Genomic DNA, 23,895 nt, shown 5'->3' on the forward strand with positions numbered 1-23,895 from the left:
CAGGGTAGCGTGAAAGGGAATTCAGTAACTACCAGACCTAGGGCCGATAGTGGAACCGCTACGCCACCGAAGCAGACATGGTAAAATCGGTTGTTCTCGTACATTTAATCAGTTAGCATATGTATAAGTCTGTCGAGTTGTGTGCTCATGACAGCGTGCTTGAACTTTTGTCTATTTTCAAATAGCTTTTAAAGGCAGCTTCTTACGGTTTTGACTTACAAAGCATTGTCAGAAAATAAGTACATTTAATTTGTTCCGAAAAGTCCTTTTATCCGTCAGCTAAAAGCGAAAAGTACTTCTTTCAGCCATAGACTACATGTTATCGATATTTTTGTTTATTAATGAGATTAGGCCTTCCAAGCTATCAATCAGAAGAATTGGGGTGTTTTTTAGCTAACGATACAAAATTAAAATCGATATTTTACTATGTAACATTATATCTACGAAGCGATAAAACAGAAGAAAAAAATTCGTTAAGTTTTACTTTTAACTAAAGATAAAACAATTAAACTCGATATTGTGGTCTATAATTGAAATTATGTTTTCGACGTTATAAATCAGAAGAAGAAAAAAAATCGTTAAATTTTTGGTAACGCTAGAAAATAAAAATTTGGTATATACTTAAAATTATGTCTACGGAGCCATAAATCAGTAAAATGAAATCATTCAATTTGAGCTAACGATAGAAAATAAAAATGTTAGCAAACGTCTTATGGTTGGGAGCCTCAGCCGAAGAGAATCATACACATAAATAGTGTCTGCTTAAAGTCATGAACTGAAATGCTTGCGTAGCCCAGTGGTATATGCGCTGACGATCTAGGATCGATCCCTGTTGGTGGGCCTATAGGCCCATTGTTTGTTCCAGCCATTGCACCACGACTGGTATATCAAAGCCCATGGTATGTGCTATGGTGTCTGTGAAATGGTGCATATAAAAGAGCCCTTGTATTAATGGGAAAATGTTGCACTTATGCTTTTCTAAGACTCTATGTCAAAATTACCAAATGGTTCACATCCAATAGCCGATGATTAATAAATCAATGTGCTCTAGTTGGTTTGTTAAACAAAAACTTTAACTTTTCCTTAAGTTAGCTGCTGTGTGATGCTTTCATGGCAGAACTGGTCACGGGTCTTTGGCAAAACTTTAACTTTTCCTTAAGTTAGCTGCTGTGTGATGCTTTCATGGCAGAACTGGTCACGGGTCTTTGACAAAACTTTAACTTTTCCTTAAGTTAGCTGCTGTGTGATGCTTTCATGGCAGAACTGGTCACGGGTCTTTGACAAAACTTTAACTTTTCCTTAAGTTAGCTGCTGTGTGATGCTTTCATGGCAGAACTGGTCACGGGTCTTTGACAAAACATATGTTAAACATGTGTTAAATAACGGAGTTAAAAACCCATAACAAACACGAATAATATTAACGTTTTCTTTAGTTTCTTTAAAATTATTCAGTTTAAAGCACATTAGTTTTTGTATCTGTTAAAATTATCAATGTCGTCTGAACATTTTAGACTATTTATCGAATTAATTTTATCATGAGAAAAAAAATAGATAGACAGAGATATAGATAGATAGATACATATACAGACAGATGGACGGACGAACGGACGGGTGGATGGATATAGATAGACAGACAAACAGACATACATATACAATAGATAGACAGATTAACAGATTGACAAATAGCTGGATGGATGGATGGATGAATATATAGACAGATATAATAGATAGACAGACAGACAAATATAATAGTTAGATAGATTGACAGACAGACAGATTGATAGATAGATAGATAGAGTCGGACGGACGGAGGGACGGACAACCAGAGAGACAGATATATAGAATAGCATAGATAGATAGATAGACAGATACATAGATAGATAGATAGATAGATAGATAGATAGATAGATAGACAGACCAAATAGACAGACCTGTGTCTATATGTACACACACACATACACACACACACACATACACACACACACACACACACACACAACAGACACAGACATAGATATATACGTATACATACATACACACACACACACATATATAATATATGTATGTGTGTGTGTATATATGTGTGTGTGTGTGTGTGTGTGTGTGTGTGTGTGTGTGTGTATAAATTTAGATATAGATATGAATTAATATATTCGCGTTACATTTTTTGTTCTGTATATTTTCTAGAATATATATTTTTAAGTGTCACAATACCTTTCACTCCGAAAGGCTCATGAAGGCAGCATTTCAACATAATAAACAATCACCTAGGACCACCTTCCCTTGGTCAAACCCTGGATTCGCCCCTTTTTGTCAGGTTCATGTATTGAGTAACAGTTATTTTTAATTGCTTTAGTCAACATTATTACTTTAATCAAACATTTTCCCTGTTAGTAAAAGGATTATTGTGAAATAAAAAAGCAGATTTTTCACAATTCTTGCAATAGCCACTTTACGTTTTGGTCGATAATTGGTTAAAATAGCACAGTATTGGTAATGACATTATCTTGCTGTGAAATGACAATCAAGTGCATATATAATGGAGTGTTTATCTAATAACCTGGCTGGTTGTGTAAAGTTGTTATTGCTACCAGACAGTCCGTGCTCCAAACAACAATTCATTTTAACGTCTGCAAACAGACTAATTTGTTTATTTAACACTATACTGAGCCAAAAGCTGTTTTAACAATTTGAACACACGGATCTTAGTTATTGTTTTGTTCAACATGGGTAATGTTTTTCTTAAGTCACTTTGTTTTAAATGTTTTAGGATCATTTCCGTTTTAGAATCATTGTTGTTTTTTGTGGGGGGGGGGGGGGGGGGGAGGTGTGCATAAACCTAATGGCCATGAAGTGGTAAGCCATGACAGATAAGCGGCAACTCTACAAATAAGTTTGAATTCGTGATTTAGTTTAACCCACACACAAACATACGTCTTAAACATACCCATGGCGCACATCAAATAAAATATTAATATCTTACGGTCTAGACAAGGTTTTATGCAGAACTGATACCTTGCACAGTTAGTAGCATAATTAATGCAACGGTACCTCCCCCACTACCACTCCCTACACACTCGCGTACACTCGTTGCAAATAATAAGCTGCTAACGCTTATTCGTTAATTTAACTTATTTTCGTGCTTATATCCAATTAAGATTCAAGCACGCTGTCCTGGGCACACACAGCTATCTACGTTATCTGTCCAGGACAGTGTGTTAGTTGTTTGTGGTTACTAGTAGTGAGAGAGAAGAGGGTGTAGTGGTCTTACACCTACCCATCGAGTCGTTAAATTTCGCTCTGGGTGGGTGCCGGTACCGGGCTGTGAACCCTGTACCTTATTAACCACGACACCACAGAGGCCGGTGACGCTTATTATAATAACGTATTAACTGACAAGAAGGGGAAGGGGTGCATCACTGATTAGACGGCATTTATACATTCAAAGACTACTATAGTGACGTCTATTAAACTGGTGCCAGCACTAGTATAATGTCTACTGGTCTACTTTAAGTTACTACATTCTTTCGAGTGTTTTATAATCATAATATAATATGTTGTGTTATATATATATATATATATATATATATATATATATATATATATATATATATATATATATATATATATATAAACCATATTCACTATCCTGTGTATAAAGAATGTTTTTAAATCTGCTATTCCTGTCAAACGTCAGAATGCGTGTTCAAGTCAGGTGTGTGTGTGTGTCGAAACAAAATCCAACAACACCACGTATGGGTGCTAAGTGATTGCCTGTATTTTTCGATACCCTGGCTCTGAGATGCCGGGGCCGGAATGTCACTCAGTCAACATGCGCTCGCCTAAGGTGCAGTGGTCTATAAGATCGATAGCCCTCAGAGGAACGTTTGGTGTTTTTATTTATGTTGTTTCGGGGTTTTTTCACGCCGAACAATAGATGCATCATATACCATAGTATGCGCAGTCCTGTTTATAACATAAGTGCATGTATAAAGAATAACTGTTATTGTCGTACGATGTCGGCTTTTTGTTTATTTTGTTTCAAAAACAAACAAACACACAAAACAAACAATCCAAATAAAACTAAATACAACAAGAACATCCATACCGGATTTGCATGAGTGCAAAATGATTGACTATATATTTTGATGCTTTGTCTTCTTTTCATATTTTTTTGGTTCCAACCAGTGAACCACAACTGATATATCAACGGCTGTAGTATGTGCTATCCTGTCTGTGGGATGGTGCACATAAAATATCCCTTGCTACTAATGAACAAATATAGCGGGTTTCCTTTCTAAGACTACAGTACAAGATTACCACGTGTTTGACATCCAATAGCCGATGATTAATTAATCAATCTGTTCTAGTGGTGTTGTTTAACAAAACAAACTTTAACTTTAATATATGTTTATGCTTTGTCTCTGAATTGCCACGGCCGCAATGCTGTCTTGATGTACTCGTCCGAGGCATGATGATCTGTAGGACTCATCACCCTGCGTGGTATGTGATGTTCTGTTGATGGAGTTTGTATGTGTAAAACTACTCATGCTGCAGTCAGTAGGTATAGCCCCTCACGACCGGTATCGTAGTAACCAAATGTTAGACACCAAATGGAAATAGGTCTGTAGGCCCATTGTGTTTTATCGCCTTCCAGCCAGTGCTCCACAACCGGTGTAACAAAGGCCGTGGTATGTACTATCCCGTCTGTTTGATTCTACATATAATATTTAAAAATGCAAAGTGTCAGTTGGCAGGTTTCGAACCAACTAGACCGATTAGCATGGCACTTGACAGCCCGTGTCCTTAACCACTCGGCCACCGTGACTGCTAATCGAAAAGGGTAACCCATTGTGTGGTGGTAGCGGGTTTCCTCTCCAATTATCTGTGTGGTCCTTTAACCATATGTCCGATGCCATACAACCGTAATTAAATCTTGCCCTTGACGGAGGAGCCGGCGAAAGTTGACACCTACGCCCATGACAGGCGTGCTCTACAACTGCTTGCTCTGAATGTGTAAATTGAGCCTTATGACCTGACTTGACCGTAATTAAAATGTGCTGAGTTAAATAAAACATTCCTTCTTTCCAAATAGTCAGTTTAAATTGGTCTACGGTATCATTACAAAAGCGTGCCTTTCCTTTATCTGATTTGCCGTTTTCACAACGGACCCAAAGGTCTAGAACTGTCGTTCATGAACAAACGTCCTTCATACAGAAAGAAATGTTTTATTTAATGACACACTCAACACATTTTATTTACGGTTATATGGGGTCAGACATATGGTTAAGGACCACACAGATATTGAGAGAGGAAACCCGCTGTCGCCACTTCGTGGGCTACTCTTTTCGATTAACAGCAAGGGATCTTTTATGTGCACCATCCCAGACAGGGTAGAACATATCACGGCCTTTTATGTACAGTCGTGGCGCAGTGGTTGGAACGAAAAATAACCCAATGGGTCCACCGACCGACCGCGCATCGAGCGAGCGCTTTACCACTGGGCTACGTTCCGCCCTTCCTTCATACAGAGATGACTAGATATATTTCTACATTTTCGGTCACTGACAAAACCTATAGCGTTTTGGGATGGAACTACTTTTATCCTAGTTATGATCAGAGTTGTAACAACGATTACATTACAGCAATTATAAACGTGTGTTTGGTGTCCTTTTAATATACAAGATGCACCCTTTAACAAGAGTTCATTGTGATCATACACAGGAAAATACTTTGTACGTTGTGGGGGGTTTTTTCAACAGCAAAGTGCCTAATATAATTACTAAATAAATTACCCAATATTTTATTTGGCTGAGTGGATTCAATATCGGCAACTGTCAAAAAATGCCAAGTCATTAGGGACTGTTAAAAGAATAAAGCATGGGTTCCCAAAAGTATGCAAAAAGCCTAACTCTGCCCGTGTCCCCGATACTGATTGAGCTGTGTGCACTGGAGCTGAAACCTGACACTGTATGATCTTTCCCACGGGGGGTGTAAAATAAATTTGTTCATTCTATGATGGATAAAATCAATTATTTTCCAACGTACTACGATGATCTTCCCCCGGAGGTTCGACAGCGTCTGTACTCGCACGGGCATGTGATATGGACGGTATTGTAACGTTGGACGTGGCCAGATTAAATCACTTCTTTCCACAGTGGAACGCCACACGTTTATAGCTCAGTGGTAGAGCGCTTCCGCCTGAAGTGCGGTAGGTCGCGGGATCGATTCGCCTTAATGGATACTAGAACTCTATGATTAGAATGTAAAAAAAACCACGTGATAAATTATAGACGCCTTATGAACAATTAAAGAGAACAATGAAGATTTTTAAGCATGAAAGAACAAGGGTGAAAATTAACGTTTATTCAGCAATACCTTAGACAAATAAACAAGATGTATCTTTAGATCTGAATTCAGACTGCAGGATGCACGGACAATGCCCATCGGTCTTTCTGTTATGCACGGCTGGTACAGGATAATGAATAAGATCCGCAACAATCTGACAAAACATAAAGTAGAATATAAAAGGAAAAAATGTGTTCCAAAGTATACATGTACATAAACTGCAATACTATTTAATGCAACTAAAACGTGTGTGTGTGTGTGTGTATATATATATATATATATATGACTTTATATATACTTTCCATAATTATAATGCTTGAAAGGAATTAAAACCAAATACATATATATATGTATTTGGTTTTAATTCCTTTCAAGCATTATAATTATGGAAAGTATATACTTTCCATAATTATAATGCTTGAAAGGAATTAAAACCAAATACATATATATATGTATTTGGTTTTAATTCCTTTCAAGCATTATAATTATGGAAAGTATATATAAAGTCATGAACGTTCTGCAAATTACATCAGTTCAAAGTACAAATAAACTAAAGTTTGTCTCAGTAAAAAAAAAAGTAAACAATTTACTGCAGCAAACGAATGAATGAATGAATGTTTAACGACACCCCAGTACAAAAAATACATCGGCTATTGGGTGTCAAACTATGGTAATGCAAACAAATAATAATATAAAAATTCAATATTTAAATAAAAACAGTGTAAAGAACTGTGCAAAAATACAAATATCACAGATAGATACTGACTTTTACTGCTGTATTGGCCATTCTCAAAGAGAATGTTACACCCCTGCACCACGGTGAGGTTACAGCACGCGCAGGGGTGCAGCAAACGATTCATACATTAATCTTCGCAAATACACACATCAAGCCGTGCGCATGCGTAACCGAAGCTGGGTCGCCGATTCTATACACTCGTCATCATGGCGAATACCACACTAACATACCTACTATTGCTGCATCGGTTAATACAAACAAAACAAAACAAACGAACAAACAAAACAGTAATATAAGTAATGAATGTACATGTATTAGTAATATAGGTAGTAGTAGTTGTGGTTTTAGTAGTTGTAGTAGTAGTAGTAATAGTAGTCGTCGTTGTGGTTATAGTAGTAGTCGTTGTCCTTGTTCTTGTGGTTGCAGTATTATTATTAGTAGTAGTAGTTGTTGTAGTTGTTGTTGTTGTTGTAGTAGCAGGTGTTTTTATTGTAATAATTCACTAGGAAAGAGCCCACCTCTTTAAAATCCTCTCAAATTATATCTATAAAAAGTATAAACGTTTGCCTGCGATTATCGTGTACATATTTACGTCTATTTACATAATTACGGGCAGTACGTGAATTCCGCGTACGTTACCGTGATAGATGGGCCTGCATGCAAGAAACACTTCCGCCGTGTCTTGGGAGATGACGCTCCATCGGATGTAAATTTCAGTTAGCAAGTGGCCGTGTGATTGGTCGACTCCCCGAGAGTCTGTCATGTGACAAATCGTTCTTGACAACCGGAAGACAGAACTCCCCGAGTCTGTCAGGCGAGAATAGCGCTCCTCTGAACGATGTCATCGCCCAGTACCAAGATATGGTACGGCTATTCGCATTCTTCTAATTCACGCAACGGAATCCAGCTTTCTTGGCAAAACGTTTTCAGTGGTTTCTGATTCTTTAGGAGCCAGGTGAACAGTAGGCCCCTATCCTGGAAGAGGTGGGGGGGGGGGGGGGGGGTATTTTGTGATATGAGCCAGGGACTGATCTAGCATTTTTCCAACAAGGAGGGAGGGACTACTAAAAGTTAGTACATTGGACGCTTGTTTTCTTTTTTATCACATGGATGCATTAGAAAAAATATTCTTATCCCTCAAAAAATAAAAAATCTATTTACATCTAGTGTGTATAGACAAAACTGCCGCAGAAATACCAGGAATAAAACAATCATTAAGATGCCCCACTCCTCCTCCCGGAGTCCCCCATGCGACCAATGCTGAAACAGACCTATGTGTTTCAGCCAACACGAAAAACCTAGGAAATAAAGTGGTTATTGATTATTCCGGTAGGCAAACTACACAAAAAGGTGTGTAAATGAACAAGTACTTTTTAACACAACTTAGAGCTAACACAAGGCCGCACCTACTTGTCCTATCCCAAAAAAATTAAAAAGTGTCCTTTTAATTTACAAGTGTTCTTTTTTGTTTAACTGGGTATGACACTTTACTGTGACCTTATTTATTTTTCTACTTTTTAATTTAATTTACTTTGTTTTATATATTTCGTTTACTGTCCCAGATCACAGACGTTATTCTCAGACTCACAGCCGTTATTCTCAGACTCACAGACGTTATTCTCAGACTCACAGTCAACGTAAGTCAGGTTGAGGGACGTAGCCCTGATGCACTGTCGGTCGACGATCGATCCCTGTCCGTAGGCCCATTGGGCTATTTTTTCGGTAGACCACGACTGGTATAACAAAAGGTTAAAAATGTATTTTGTTTAACAACACCACTAGAGCAAATTGATTGATTAATCATAAGCTATTGGGTGTCAAATATTTGGTAATTCTGAATCGTAGTCATCAGACGAAATCCGCAACACTTTTCCATTAGCAAAAAGGGATCTTTTATATGCACTTTTCCTCAGACAGGAAAGCACATACCACTGCCTTTGACCAGTTGTGGTGCACTGGTTGGAACGAGAAAAACCAATCAGTTGAATGGATCCACAGAGGTGGTACGATCTTGCGACGCAATCACCTCAGGCAATTTTTTCCCATTCTAACCTGTGTTAAATGCTTCATGTATCAAAATATGTGGTATATGTTGTTCTCTCCACTGGAAAGAGCATGTAAGAGACCCCTTGCTTTTTTTTTAACTTAATGAATGCAACGGGTTTCCTCTTTTTCTCGACACCAAATGTCAAAATAACACCAAACAACTACATTATCAAAATTTTGTTGAGGTGTTATTAAAAGAAAAGAAAAAACCTTTCTTTCCTTTTTCTTCAATGAGGTCACAAAGAAATTCGCTGACCAATTCTTTAAAAATAATTATGTAACGTCAGTCTTTTTTCACCCGTGTCTCATCTTTCCGTCACAACCTCGACCCGTCTCGATCTATTAATTCTGTATTGACAAGTTTATCAATAGCGGACGCCAGGCTAACCTCTGTACACCAGCGCCGACAGGAGGGTGGCTATAAATGACACAGGAAGAGCCAGCAACGGCTTAATGAAGACACCGAGCTAACTCACCTGAGACAAGCATTTTGTCATGGAAAGCTGACACTCGGTGATGGCTGCACGGACGCTATTCTCGACGTTTTTCCTCTAATTTGATCGCGCCGCGCTGTCGTCTGCAGTAATGGGTGGCCGGAAAAGCAGAGGTCGGTTCTACTGGTAATAAATCATGAAAACGTATTCGCCAGTAATATATAAATAAATGATGCTTCTGCTGTCTTCGATTTTTTTTTTTTTTTTTTTTTTTTTTTTTAATATAACGTGAAGCAAGAAACAACAGCACTTATAACACACCTGTTGAGGTTTAGCGTATACATCACATACACCATGGTGGTTGTATGTTAGTATTCATCACATACACCATGGTGGTTGTCTGTGTTAGTATTCATCACATACACCATGGTGGTTGTCTGTGTTAGTATTCATCACATAAACCATGGTGATTGTCTGTGTTAGTATTCATCACATACACCATGGTGGTTGTCTGTGTTAGTATTCATCACATAAACCATGGTGATTGTCTGTGTTAGTATTCATCACATACGCCATGGTGGTTACCTCTGTTAGTATTCATCACATACACCATGGTGGTTGTCTGTGTTAGTATTCATCACATACGCCATTGTGGTTGTCTGTGTTAGCCCTGATGGTTGTCTGTGTTAGTATTCATCGCATACGCCATGGTGGTTGTCTGTGTTAGTATTCATCGCATACGCCATGGTGGTTGTCTGTGTTAGTATTCATCGCATACGCCACGGTGGCTGTCTGTGTTAGTATTCATCCCATAAACCATGGTGGTTGTCTGCGTTAGTATTCATCGCATACACCACGGTGGTTGTCTGTGTTAGTATTCATCGCATAGACCATGGTGGTTGTCTGTGTTAGTATTCATCGCATACACCACGGTGGTTGTCGGTTAGTATTCATCGCATACACCACGGTGGTTGCCTGTGTTAGTATTCATCACATAAACCATTGTGATTGTCTGTGTTAGTATTCATCGCATACACCACGGTGGTTGTCTGTGTTAGTATTCATCGCATAAACCATCTTGATTGTCTGTGTTAGTATTCATCGCATAAACCACAGTGGTTGTCTGTGTTGGTATTCATCGCATACACCACGGTGGTTGTCTGTGTTAGTATTCATCACATACACCACGGTGGTTGTCTGTTAGTATTCATCACATACACCACGGTGGTTGTCTGTGTTAGTATTCATCGCATAAACCATGGTGATTGTCTGTGTTGGTATTCATCGCATAAACCATGGTGATTGTCTGTGTTGGTATTCATCACATAAACCACGGTGGTTGTCTGTGTTGGTATTCATCGCATACACCACGGTGGTTGTCTGTGTTAGTATTCATCACATACACCACGGTGGTTGTCTGTTAGTATTCATCATATACACCATGGTGGTTGTCTGTTAGTATTCATCACATACACCATGGTGGTTGTCTGTTTGTATTCATCACATACACCATGGTGGTTGTCTGTTAGTATTCATCACATACACCATTATGGTTGTCTGTGTTAGTATTCATCACATACACCACGGTGGTTGTCTGTTAGTATTCATCACATACACCATGGTGGTTGTCTGTTAGTATTCATCACATACACCATGGTGGTTGTCTGTTTGCATTTATCATACACCATGGTGGTTGTCTGTTAGTATTCATCACATACACCACGGTGGTTGTCTGTTAGTATTCATCACATACACCACGGTGGTTGTCTGTTAGTATTCATCACATACACCATGGTGGTTGTCTGTTAGTATTCATCACATACACCATGGTGGTTGTCTGTTAGTATTCATCACATACACCATGGTGGTTGTCTGTTAGTATTCATCACATACACCATAGTGGTTGTCTGTTTGTATTTATCATACACCAAGGTGGTTGTCTGTTAGTATTCATCACATACACCAAGGTGGTTGTCTCTTAGTATTCATCACATACACCATGGTGGTTGTCTGTCAGTATTCATCACATACACCACGGTGGTTGTCTGTTAGTATTCATCACATACACCACGGTGGTTGTCTGTTTGTATTTATCATACACCATGGTCGTTGTCTGTCTTTATATTTATCACATACATGATGGCTGTCTGTGTTTATATTTATCACATACATGATGGCTGTCTGTGTTTATATTTATCACATACATGATGGCTGTCTGTGTTTATATTTATCACATACATGATGGCTGTCTGTGTTTGTATTAATCACATACATGATGGCTGTCTGTGTTTATATTAATCACATACATGATGGTTGGCTGTGTTTATATTTATCACGTACATGATGGTTGTCTGTGTTTATATTCATCACATACATGATGGTTGTCTGTGTTTATATTAATCACATACATGATGGTTGTCTGTGTTTATATTAATCACATACATGATGGCTGTCTGTGTTTATATTAATCACATACATGATGGCTGGCTGTGTTTATATTCATCACATACATGATGGTTGTCTGTGTTTATATTAATCGCATACATGATGGCTGGCTGTGTTTATATTAATCACATACATGATGGTTGTCTGTGTTTATATTAATCACATACATGATGGCTGGCTGTGTTTATATTAATCACATACATGATGGTTGGCTGTGTTATATTTATCACATACATGATGGTTGTCTGTGTTTATATTAATCACATACATGATGGCTGGCTGTGTTTATATTAATCACATACATGATGGCTGGCTGTGTTTATATTAATCACATACATGATGGCTGGCTGTGTTTATATTAATCACATACATGATGGTTGTCTGTGTTTATATTAATCACATACATGATGGTTGGCTGTGTTATATTTATCACATACATGATGGCTGGCTGTGTTTATATTAATCACATACATGATGGCTGGCTGTGTTTATATTAATCACATACATGATGGTTGGCTGGTTTATATTTATCACATACATGATGGCTGGCTGTGTTTATATTAATCACATACATGATGGCTGGCTGTGTTTATATTAATCACATACATGGTGGCTGTCTGTTTATATTAATCACATACATGATGGTTGGCTGTGTTTATATTTATCACATACATGATGGCTGGCTGTGTTTATATTAATCACATACATGATGGCTGGCTGTGTTTATATTAATCACATACATGATGGTTGGCTGTGCTATATTAATCACATACATGATGGCTGGCTGTGTTTATATTAATCACATACATGATGGTTGTCTTTGTTTATATTAATCACATACATGATGGCTGGCTGTGTTTATATTAATCACATACATGATGGCTGGCTGTGTTTATAGTCATCACATACATGATGGTAGTCTGTGTTTATATTAACCACATACATGATGGCTGGCTGTGTTTATATTAATCACATACATGATGGTTGGCTGTGTTATATGTATCACATACATGATGGTTGTCTGTGTTTATATTAATCACATACATGATGGCTGGCTGTGTTTATGTTAATCACATACATGATGGTTGGCTGTGTTATATTTATCACATACATGATGGTTGTCTGTGTTTATATTAATCACATACATGACGGATGGCTGTGTTTATATTAATCACATACATGATGGTTGTCTGTGTTTATATTAATCACATACATGATGGCTGGCTGTGTTTATGTTAATCACATACATGATGGTTGGCTGTGTTATATTTATCACATACATGATGGTTGTCTGTGTTTATATTAATCACATACATGACGGATGGCTGTGTTTATATTAATCACATACATGATGGTTGTCTGTGTTTATATTAATCACATACATGATGGTTGTCTGTGTTTATATTAATCACATACATGATGGTTATTTGTGTTTATATTAATCACATACATGATAGCTGGCTGTGTTTATATTAATCACATACATGATGGCTGGCTGTGTTTATGTTAATCACATACATGATGGTTGGCTGTGTTATATTTATCACATACATGATGGTTGTCTGTGTTTATATTAATCACATACATGACGGATGGCTGTGTTTATATTAATCACATACATGATGGTTGTCTGTGTTTATATTAATCACATACATGATGGTTGGCTGTGTTTATATTAATCACATACATGATGGTTGTCTGGTTTATATTTATCACATACATGATGGTTGTCTGTGTTTATATTAATCACATACATGATGGTTGGCTGTGTTTATATTAATCACATACATGATGGCTGGCTGTGTTTATATTAATCACATACATGATGGTTGGCTGTGCTATATTTATCACATACATGATGGCTGGCTGTGTTTATATTAATCACATACATGATGGCTGGCTGTGTTTATATTAATCACATACATGATGGTTGTCTTTGTTTATATTAATCACATACATGATGGCTGGCTGTGTTTATATTAATCACATACATGATGGCTGGCTGTGTTTATATTAATCACATACATGATGGTTGTTTGTGTTTATATTCATTACATACATGATGGTTGTCTCTGTTTATAATCACCGTATACACCATGGTTGCTGTCCGTATTTGTATCACATACATGATTGTTGCCCGTGTTTGTAACCAGAAACAAATACTTTTTACAAACGATTTCAAGCCCTGCAAGCAACGAGCTGAACGTCAGTTGTTTTAATTAGCTGGCCATCTCGCTGTCTCATCAGAGAATGAATATAATGCTATTGTTTGGGCTCGCTGACGATGGGCAATGGAAAATGGTCAAATCAATTTGCATTGTATGGGAAATAATGAAGAAAGAAAGCTATTAAAAAATCTATACTGTTTTCCTGCGGAAACATACCTAGTGTCCATATCCCACAGGGTCATACGTTTGTAATGGTCAGCGTGTAATAAACAGGAAATGGTGCAGACTAAAGAATTTTAAATTATTAATCAGATACAACAACTTACATGGCGAGTGGTCGGTTCCTTTGTCCAGAGTCCCGGCAATGGATTTTCCCTGCTGGACATAATATGGTTTGTTAAGGTGCGCAGAGGCCATTTCGGCGGTCAGTCTATCGATTTGTTAAAGGTGTATCCGCTCAAAGGAAGCCATGATGTCTTCAGGAGAGCATCTGTGCTCAACATTAAGCAGACGTGCAATTTAAAAACAAGTTGAGGGGGGGGGGGGATGTTTTTGTTTGGTGGATGTAGTTTTGTTGTTGTTGTTGGGTTCTATTTTTTCGGGATGTTTTTTTTTTTTTGGGGGGGGGGGTTGGGTTGTTGTTGTTTTGTTGTTGTTTTTTTGCGGGGGAATGGGAGGTTGTTCTTAGTCGGAATTTTGCAGAATTTGGGTTTGGCTTTTCTTTTCTTTTATTTCTTTTTTTTGTTATTATTATTTTTGTTGTTTCTGATTTGTTTTTGTTTTGGATGTTATTTTGCTGGGGTTTTTTTCATTTGTTACTTTGTATCTTCAGCAGCAGCAGCCCTTCTCTCTCCCCCCCCCCCCCCCCCCCCCCCCCCCCCTCTCTCTCTCTCTCTCTCTCTCTCTCTCTCTCTCTCTCTCTCTCTCTCTCTCTCAATCTCAAAACAACCCATTGAATTAGACAACTAAACATTTCCTTTTCCGTTTCCTTTCCTACCAACCATTTGTTAGACTGTAACACTACTCTTGACTTTGTTCACAACAAACGGGTCACAATCGTACGGACTTGCTTTGACTACCCCATACTCTAATCAAATCTTAAAGGGACATTCCTGAGTTTGCTGCATTGTAAGATGTTTCTGACTAATAAAATATTTCTACGATTAAACTTCCATATTAAATATATTTTCTGGTTTAGAATATCAGTGTCTGTATATTCAATGTCTCCAAATAATTTCGTACGTACGAAAAAATTATTTTTTAGGAAATAAAATGAAAATTAACCTAGTGAAAATATTATAACGATCAGAAACACGTTTAATATACAGCAACTAATATTCTAAATAAGAAAATATATTTAATATGTAAGTTTAATCGTAGAAATATTTTATTAGTCGATAATATCTTAAACCATTGCAGCAAACTCAGGAATGTCCCTTTAATTAATTAGAAGTATTTTCAAATATTTGGAATGTTTTATTTAAGTGCTTAGAACTCTTGATATGTTTAACTTGTTTATCATGTTTAATCATATCAAACGGAAACAACTAACTTGAACCCAACAAACGAACTGTAATGTTCTTTCTGACAATCAGTTTAGCAATAGTGCCAAATAATGTCTTTTTTCATTTACAGCCGAAATCAGCCGTGTGATTCTTGTATTAAGATTATCTCTGATGTTGGTTTGATGTTTGAATTAACTGGACATATTCATTTGCCCAACATGCAACAAAGCGATTTAGTGATTTCGGTTTTTACTGAGGTAAATAACCTCCAGGCAGCGGACAAGTAATAGTATACTCAACAACATTCACTAAGGGACATTTTCGTCATTTTTCTTTATCTATGGTATAAAATACATTTGTTTTAGAGTTTTACAAGGCTAGCAATTGTGCGTGCATCACTGGTAAAAATGTATTCAAACAATGTTTAAAAATAATGTCATCAAAATTTGCTAACATAAAAAAACACTGGCAAAACCTTTAAAAAATACTAGCCCTTTATTAGTTTTGTTGAGTATATTCTAATGGACATGGTTGAACAGTTACATCAGAGGACATTGATGTATGAATCATTGGTTATTAGATATCAAGCATTTGATAATTGTACATGTAGTCTTGGAAGAAATTCGTTAATTTTACATTAGCAGCATAGATGTCTTTTATATGCACTTTCCCACAAACAGGAGAGCACATGCCACAGCCTTTGCTATATCAGTCGTGTGGACACTGGTTGGGATGAATAAAAAAAAACCTAACCATCGCTGTACCGACTGAGATATATCTCGTCCCCTGTATAGTCATACAATGCACTGAAATATTTTTAGAATTCGAGAAAATATATATCACATTTTGGAAAAACAAAAGAAAAACCCAATGTATCCAAAATCGTATTTCCACACAAGGTGTGTTCTGCTTGGGGAAACGTTTTCGGTCGTTTTGTTCTTGATTAATAAGTCCATCAGAGCACATTAATTAATCCTCGGCTGTTGAACATTTGATAAATCTTACACAGTCTTTAGACCAAACCCGGTGATTTTTCTATTAGCAGATAGAGATCCTTGAATTTCCCACAGACACGATGACACATACCACAGCCTTTGATATACCAGTCGTGGAGCATTTGAAAACTCATTGGGTCCGTCGAAGAGATTCAACCGCTCTAGACCATTAAAACCCCAACCCTATCCTCACCAAAGCGTATTTATATGCATATTACATATTAATTTTTAACGCGGGTAATGTAGCTAAGAGTAACACATTGTGCGTGATAAACAAATATTATGTGTAAGATTTAAATAGAGGACTGTTCGCTAACACAAATGAAATACTTTATGAATATTAAAATGATTTTTAAAAATATCCCCCCCCCTCTCTCTCTCTCTCTCTCTCTCTCTCTCTCTCTCTCTCTCTCTCTCTCTCTCTCTAGACACCAAATAATTATAGTTTAAAAATGTGCTGAGGTGTCATTAAACAGACATTCTTCACCTTTTCAAGACACCACACAAAAAAACAACTGTCTAGCTTTGACCAGTTAACCTTTAAAAAAATGTAATGTCAATCTTGCTTGACAATACGATATGCGATGGTGTACCTATACGTGATTTTAATGAGTTTTGTTTGTGTAAAGATCAAGAGACGAGTCACAATAAGAAGGTACACATCTCGAGTATCTCCGCTAATAAACATTACCAGCATTACTGGCTGAAATCAAAAATCAATTCTACAATAAAGAAACCTCATTTCCAATTTACAAATGTGATTAATTGAAAGAAGATATCTGATACTGAAAAGAATTACTTATTCGCTGAAAATAAAATAAACCGTTATTTGTGTCGTTATCCAAAAAGAGCGCAACAGGTTTTTTGCTGGTTCTCAAAGAAACAAAAAAAAATCTTTAATTCCGATTTCTTCTAGGTCCCAGAAAGACCGACTTGTATATGGCAACGACTGTCGCACGTTCCGCTAAGAAAGGAAAACAATTTAGACGCTGTCGCTACCACCTGATGACAAGGCACAAACAGGCATGAGTTCATTTCCAGAGGCTTGCTTGGAATCAATTTGTATAGTACGTCATTTAGAGCGGCCAGTCGCCCGGAATCCAGTTGAGTCGGTGTATTAGTGGCGAGTCGGGGTCTAATCTGGCGACTCTGGCAGACACACTGATTTGGGATTACCTCCTGGTTTGTTTCATTCAGTCATGCACCATAAATAAACGAGAAATAAAATCTTCCTCTTAATACGTTATGTATGAGTATATCAGTTGATTTGTTTTTCTTCGAATGTGTGGCATTACCCAAATGTATTATATTTTGTGTGCGTGCGTGTATGTAACAACAATAATAACGTTTATGATCATGATGATGATTTGGTGTGTAGCTTCATTTCATACTTGGGGTGCGTGTGTGTGTGTGTTTCAAGAAGAATGAGACAGAGTAATTTGTTTTCTTGAGGACAAAGCGAAGTTATCGGTCAATCCGTTAGACGTTGCAATATTATGTTCTTAAAGCTGCATTCTCTTCTATATCTGTTACATTAATTTAGAAGAAAAAAAACATAAAATAAAATACAAGTACAGTTTTAATAAATTCGGGTTTTTTTGGGGGGGGTGTTTCATTTGTTTATAAGCCATTAACAAGATTCAAGAAGCAAGTTAAGAAATACATTTTTTAATGTGTCTGTGCGCTACACATATAATTATTAAGTTAATTCCACAGCTACTCCAATTCACACCGCGAAAAGCTGGTAGCTGCAATGTGTTAATTTCACTGAAACTTGCTGTCAGTGTGAACTAGATTGTAGAAAATATTGAAAATGACGCTGTACGGGGAAAACTTGAAGCCTTAAAATATTGAAGATATGATCGAGAATGCAGTTTTAAAATTTAGTGTTGAAACATTCCCTATTTAAATTAGATACGACTGCGACCGTGAGTGAAAACCTTAAGAAATCACTGCGACCTTTAGAAATGACTACCACCGTGAATGAAGACTTCTTTCTTTGCTCGTCAGTATACCTTGTCTGTGTGTTTTACAAATTTAACATTAACAGAAATAACTTAACAATGTAAGATAATTAAGGTGCAAAATAGCTTTTTTAAGAATATAAATGACTTAATAAATGAATGATTGATTGAATGTATGGAATCGAATTAATGAATGAATGAATGAATCGAATAAACGAATGAACGCATGAACAAACAAACGAATGAACGAACGAACGAATTGCTATAATCGGTCAGTACAAATAATATTTGGAAGATAAAATGGAGCATAATGCATTTGAATGTGACCTAGGTTAGCGATTACTAGCTGAAGATGTGTCCGATTGGCGTGCGCTGGTAAAACACTGAATGCGATAGTCTGGTTCTACATGTTAAATTATTAAGTTGTAGCTTTAAACGTTGTGATAAAGTTAACTCTTCTGGGGCATGTCATCATTTTTCTGGTTCCTGCCACGTGGAGGATGATGCAACTTGTGTTTTCGTGTCCGGTGTGAGCAAACGGCTTGCTTGTCCTTTCAGTTCTTTGTCGTTGATGTTTTCTTGTGGTTGCTTGTTTCTATGTCTTTCTTTGTTTGTGGGTGTGGGGAATTTTCGTTAGATTGTTTTTCAGTTATGTTGATATCTAATCAAATAGACGTCCAGGTGGTAAGTCTCTAATTTGTGATAATTAGGTTTACATTTGGTACATCCCTTCCCTGTTTGTGGACGGTATCCAAGATCGTTACCCATTTTTTGTTTCTGAGTAAATGGCAACAGATTTCAAACGGTAGGACTTTGAGGATCTTTTAAAGTCAACTATTAAACTTTGTTATCATACAAAGTATCTTTAATAACAATGGCCCATAAATTGTATATTAACATAAATACTGTTGAACTGCCCTTATTTAATATTTTGCTCAGTATATATAACGCTTTGTATACCTATTGCATATCCTTGTTCAATATGAATTACAATATATACAGTCGTGTACTTTTAATAGTAACGATTTTCCAGAGCCGTGTGCTTGCCCGCAAGTTAAACTACCAATGAAGGATGACATACATATATATAGATATATGTCAGGCATTAGTCTAATGTACATTAGATTCATAAAGATTTTATGAATGGATAATCTTCTGAATTCCCTACTCGTGATGGCCAGGATGCATACACCATGTTATCGGCTATGAACCACGAGCTTTCCAGCTGATCAAACGCAATTTTATTCAGCTGAGTGCAGAACGCATTATTCCGGCTGATGCGTCGTCCACTGGGGACATATTAGTTCCTGATACATATGTCTTTTATAATGAAACAATACATGGCGCCGCCACATGTTCGACCGTATAGAGACATCATGCTTTATGGCTGGGCTCTAAAACTGAGGTTAGTTGCTACCTAGAAGTATCACTTATCATATTATTTTTCCAATATCCAGCCGTTATCGCAGTTTTTGTACGGCCAGAGACCAACGAAGTTTGTAAAAAAAAGTCAAATCTATCTTGACACGTGGGGTGAGCATGCTCTCCCCCTCGTGTCCTAATCATATCGAGTTTGTTTGAAAACATATCACATTGCGTCAGTGTGATTGTGGTTGTTTTGTCATAATATGGCATGGTGAGATATGGTCAATTTTATTAGTACAGAGCTTTTGGTTGGGTTATGGCTATATTCTGTGTTATGGGGATTCTGGGTAGATTGGTGGTAGAGCGTTCGACTAGGGTGTGATGGGCTGCAGGATCGATCATCCTCTGTGACATTGGGGTTTTTCTGTTTCTACCAGTATTCCAGTATTGTAAGCAAATACTATGTCGTGCTGTATCTGGTGGCCAAAACAAAACGCGATAACTGTACTAGGTATGGAATTGTATTAAAAAGTGTAGGGACTGTAACTTTGATATTTCATGTGGTAATGGATATTTCCCATATTCAGTGACAATTTTAGGCCCATAGGTTAAACATTGTAAAATATTAACATATTTAAAATTTTAAGTCACCAAATGAAACGATCATTGCACTCATTGCCATTCTGTCTGACGTCACACTGTTTTACTTACAATTTTGAATCTCTTGCTATTTTAATAATAATTTACCTATAGGCCTAACCATTTCCCAGAAGGTGGCAACTATGTCTCTAGTATAGGGTGTGAAATATCAAAGTCGTCATACTTTTAAAACAATTCCATACTCTGTAGGGTTATCGGGGGGGGGGGGGGGGTGGGGGCTGATATATTATGCTTTCTTGCCCACTGGACAGGGTTATCCAGCTTTTGCACGGTGCTAGAAAAAATCTTCCTGACCCTAGGGTTAGATAAATTTGTATGACCCGAGGGCTAGACAATTTCTACATACGCGTGACGTCATATCTCATATTTAACAACGATTGACGTCATAAATGTTTTTTAAAATTCTGTTTGCCATTTCACGTTGTATCATTGTTTTAAAAATATTTAAACAAATTAATATTTTCAACTTTATATTTATTGTTAAGTTGTTGCATTTTTATGTCGTTGCAAAAGTTGGACTATATTTTTCAGCGTATGATTAAATGAGTTTCAACGTTTGTAGGTGAAATGTTCACAATAAACAAACCGTACGTAGGTTACAAAATTAATGTTTTGTTACTTATTGTAATTAAATGGGCAAGAAAAAGAATCAATCACCGTTGCGAGGTATAGATCAGGCAATTTCAACCCTCGGCCCTCACAAAAAAAAAAAAATCCCTTGGGTTGGAATTGCCTTATCTATACCTCACAACGGTGATAGATTCTATTAGTCTATGGAAACGCGTATATAAAAGATGGAAGGGGGTCGATCTTGCATCTTATCGTATCTCAGGAGAGCGTTCTGCTGATCTACGTCCTACCTCAGATGTGAATACAAGTTTATTAGTATGTTCTAACATGATAGTTTTCTCAAAATAAAATAATAATAAAACTTACACAGGAAAATTAAATATAATTTTATTATTCTCATACTTATCACGGTATATTTACATATTTACAAGACAAGACAAGGCAAGGCAAGACAATCTATTCAGTACAAAGGCCATAGGCCCATAATACAGTCAGAAACTGTTATACATTTTTGCGCATGTATAGTATTTGCACAGTATGCCATAGATATATATTTAAATATTTAAGTTTTTATATATTATAAAGATAAAGACATACACTGAATAATACATCCAAATTTTCTGATGTCATAATATTTATAAAGGTTTGCAATGAATTATTTTGTTTTTAATTTAGAAATATGGTGATCTCTTAGTACATTATAACGCTTACATACAAGCAAAATATGGAGTTCATCCTCAATATATCTTAATCCATGATCCAGGCAATATGGACAGAGTCTTTCAGAGTAGGCTATGTTACTATATATCTTCCTTGGTCAACAGCAAGTCTAAAGTTACTACATCTCAATCATGTATATATTACTTTATGATACAAGGCTTTTCATAAGTTAGATAACGTTCTAATTTAGCAATGACTTACACTGCTTACAATAAAAAGTATCAGATAAATTAGTAACAGAACTACACCAATTTTGCTGAAGATTATCAAACAATCGTTGTCTAAATTTAACTATAAACAATTTTGCATCTCCAGCATCCTGAGCTATTCAAACATAGTCAAATCCTGATCTAAAAGGAATATTTTTAATATAAGTCTCCCATGTGGTGCGTCCTGCTTCATCCATTGTCTGTAGCATTTTATAACATTGACGGGGAAGCCTGTTTACATTCCGTTGTAATAGCCTACACCAATACCTAATAGCTCTAGTAGTGTAAATAAGCTGTAAAGGAGCTCTACCACATTCACATAAAGCCATAATATTACTGATGTTTTCCCCTAATTTAAAAAAAAAACATTTACAAATTTTAATCTTCAGTAATTTTACAGTAACAAGTACCCCATACATCTGAACCATAACATAAAATTGGCGTTACCATAGAATCAAATATCTTAAATAGATCTTTACAAGGAATATCACCAAATTTCTTTTGATACCTATATATTGCTTTTTACCTTGTGCTGCAAGACAAGTTTGGATTTTAGTCCATATTAGTTTTGGTGTAAACATAATACCTACATATCTGTAATATGAGACAACCTCAATACTATTTCCATTAAAAAAGCACACAATTTTTCATAATTCTTTAGAGGACATCCATTTCTAAAAACAATGACCTTGGTCTTTTTTAAATTCACAGCCATACCTGTAGTATTACAACACACTTCTAATGCACTAATTATCATTTGTAGCTGTAAAGGAGTGTCAGAAACATGATACATCATCAGCAAACTTAAGAGCATATAATGATTTACAATCATTTGATATAAAAACACCTTGTCCACCACACTCTTCCATAGTTTTTACAAGCCTATTTATAAAAATAATGATCATTTGTGGACTCGATATACATCCCTGTCGGGTGCCGATATTACAATGAAAATAATCTGATAAGCCATTTGATGTTCTTACACAAGCACGTAGTTTAGTATACATTGATGAAATTACAGATAAATATTTATCACATATTCCAACTTCAGCAAGACTTTTTAAAGCGACATTCCCGAGTTTGCTGCATTGTAAGATGTTTCCGACTAATAAAATATTTCTACGATTAAACTTACATATTAAATATATTTTCTTGTTTAGAATATCAGTGTCTGTATATTCAATGTGTTTCTGGTCGTCTTAATATTTGTAGGAAGCCCAAACTAGATTCTGTCTTCAAATAATTTCGTACGTACGAAAAAATCATATTTTAGGAAATAAAATGAAATTTAACCTAGTACAAATATTAGAACGATCAGAAACACGTTTAATATACAGCCACTAATATTTTATGCAGAAAAATATATTTCATATGTAATTACAATCGTTAAAATGGCTCTGTTAGTCGATAACATATTAAAAGTTGCAGCAAACTCAGGAATGTCCCTTTAAAAGAAATGTATGATTAACATTATCAAAAGCCTTAGTACAATCTACAAAAAGACAATACAATCGACCTCTTTTTTTCGGGCATATTTTTGCACAAGAGCTTGCAGTGAAGAAATATGATCAGCAATAGAATAATCTGGTCTGAAGCCTGCTTGAGATTCGTCAATAATATTATTTTTATCACACCATTCTTGAAGCCTTGTATTAAGAATAGAAGTAAACACCTTATATGTAGTATCAATTAATGATATTTACAAGACGCATATGCTATAAAATAAATTG

General features: G+C 36.4%; 1 long non-coding RNA gene across 2 annotated transcripts in view; it reads left to right on the top strand.

Moving 5' to 3' along the window:
- Window positions 1–17,921, top strand: part of LOC121375407 — a 54,793-nt gene extending 36,872 nt beyond the window's left edge. Inside the window, exons 3-4 of one of the 2 annotated variants that reach the window (XR_005958310.1) lie at window positions 15,813–15,939; window positions 17,594–17,921. This is a non-coding gene — a long non-coding RNA (uncharacterized LOC121375407). The remainder of the gene's footprint in view (window positions 1–15,812; window positions 15,940–17,593) is intronic. The other variant, XR_005958309.1, reaches the window with a different exon arrangement.
- Window positions 17,922–23,895: the final 5,974 nt, after the last annotated feature.

This window comes from Gigantopelta aegis, chromosome 6 (assembly GCF_016097555.1).
Source record: "Gigantopelta aegis isolate Gae_Host chromosome 6, Gae_host_genome, whole genome shotgun sequence".
Classification (NCBI taxonomy): domain Eukaryota; kingdom Metazoa; phylum Mollusca; class Gastropoda; order Neomphalida; family Peltospiridae; genus Gigantopelta; species Gigantopelta aegis.